Consider the following 2,546-nt stretch of genomic DNA (forward strand, 5'->3'; position numbering starts at 1 on the left):
ACGTTCTTATTGTTTGTTCAAGAAAGTGATGTAGGTAAGAGGACTACAAAGCTCAGTAAAGGATTATACAAACAATCAGTAACATCAAATGATTCACAATACCTTCTCTACTTAAATGGAGTCAAATCTAGTAAAATTTACAACATGGAACTGTAAAGGACTTAACGGGCCAGCAAAACGAAACAATATTCTAGCTTATTTAAAAAAGGCTAATGCTGATATAATATTTTTACAGGAGACTCACTTAAAAGTACAAGACCACAATAGATTGAGATGCAAATGGATAGATCAAATATATCACTCCGGCTTTAACGCAAAGAGCAGAGGCACAGCAATATTAATTAAGAAAAACGTACCATTTATAACAACCAAAATAATACCAGATCCACAGGGTCGATTCATTATTGTAACAGGCAAACTTTACGACCACTTGATAACTTTAGTAAACATTTATGCACCCAATGTTGATGACGAACATTTCATAACATCCTTAACTGCAAAATTACCAGACATGGACACACACCAGTTGATTATCGGGGGGGATTTTAACTTTGTTTTAAATACAGACCTGGACAGATCATCACGTAAACCATCAAATTTATCAAAATCAGCAAAGACTATTCAGAAATTTATGAAAAAATATAAAATAATAGACCCATGGAGAAAGCAAAATCCTAACAAGCCACAATACTCTTTTTACTCCCCAGTTCACCAAACATACACCAGAATAGACTTCTTTTTAATAGATTGCAATCTACTGACATTAATAAAAAGCTGTGATTATGAACCCATAATGATCTCAGACCATAGCCCTGTACATTTACAATTATCACTTGGATACAAACAAACAACAAGGATATGGAGATTTGACAACAGCTTATTATCAAATGAACAAGGATTAAAAGAAATTAGAAACCAAATAAAATATTATTTGTCTTTTAATAACACTCCAGAGACAAAAAGATCCCTTTTGTGGGAAGCATTAAAAGCATATATAAGGGGACAAGTGATTTCGTGGAAAAGTCTAATAAATAAACAGCATAGAGAAAGAGAAAATCAGTTAAAATTGGAACTACAAGAAATAGATAGACAACACTGATCCAAGCCATCTGCAGCCTTGCATAGGAAGAACATTTCTTTACAGACAGAGCTAGAACTGAGTAACACCACAGAAACAGTCAAACTCCTTACTAAAACAAGACATAAATATTATGAACAGGGAGAAAGAATAAGTCGAGTATTAGCACAGCAAATAAAAAAACAAGCTGCATCAAGATTAATCACCGAAATACGTTCTGAAACAGGTATAGTTACAAAACATCTAAAAGAGATAAACTACACATTCAAACAATTTTATACAAAATTATATACCTCAGAATCTCATAATAATCCTTCCCTTATTGAAGCATTTTTAAAGAAAATTATGACACCCACAATTAAATCTGAATATATAGAACAACTTGAAAAACCAATAACTAAACAAGAAATAGAACAAGCAATAAATAATATGCAAAGCTCTAAAGCTCCTGGCCCAGATGGCTACACCTCCGAATTCTACAAAGCCTTCAAAGATCTAATCTCACCAGTACTTCTAGAGGTGTATAACGAGGCATTGGAGAAAGAAAGATTACCCCCAACTTTTTATCAAGTAAACATCTCTCTAATTTATAAACCTGAAAAAGATCTGTTGAACCCAGCATCATATAGGCCAATAAGTTTAATCAACATAGATAATAAGATTTTGGCAAAAATTTTAGCCACACGGTTTGAAAGAGTTTTACCAACAATAATATCCCAGGACCAAACAGGGTTCATCAAAGATAGACATCTGTTTTTTAACATAAGAAGACTTCTAAATATCATCCATACACAAGATAAATGTAACTTAAATTCAGAAATACTACTGTCCTTAGATGCAGAGAAGGCATTTGACAGGGTCGAGTGGGATTACCTTTTTTCGACCCTGTCAAAGTTTGGATTTGGCCCTAAATTTATTTCTCTAGTTAAACTTCTATATGCCCAACCTACAGCTTCAGTACAAACAAACAATATTCACTCTGAATATTTTGCCTTAAACCACTCGACAAGACAGGGGTGCCCGCTCTCGCCTCTGCTCTTTGCGCTGGCCATTGAGCCTTTAGCTATTTTACTACGCTCATCAAAAGAATATGTTGGGATCAGTAGAGGAAACACAGAACACAAAGTATCTCTATATGCAGATGATCTTCTATTGGTCATTTCTGACCCTGTAAAATCAATTCCCATTATTACGAAAATTCTGGAAAATTTTGGAGAAATATCAGGTTATAAACTACATTTATCTAAAAGTATTTTATTCCCAATTAATTCTAAAGCCAAAGAACATCTTAGTAGTTTTAACAAATTTCCATTTGCAATCTCTACTCAATTTAAATACCTTGGTATAAATATTACCCAGGAATACTGGGGTTTATTTAAACACAACTATTCTATGATGAAACGAAAAAGAATATAGATAGGTGGATTAGCCTACCAATTTCATTGGCAGGCCGAATAAACATTGTCAG

This window comes from Oryzias melastigma, linkage group LG14, assembly GCF_002922805.2.
Source record: "Oryzias melastigma strain HK-1 linkage group LG14, ASM292280v2, whole genome shotgun sequence".
NCBI lineage: Eukaryota > Metazoa > Chordata > Actinopteri > Beloniformes > Adrianichthyidae > Oryzias > Oryzias melastigma.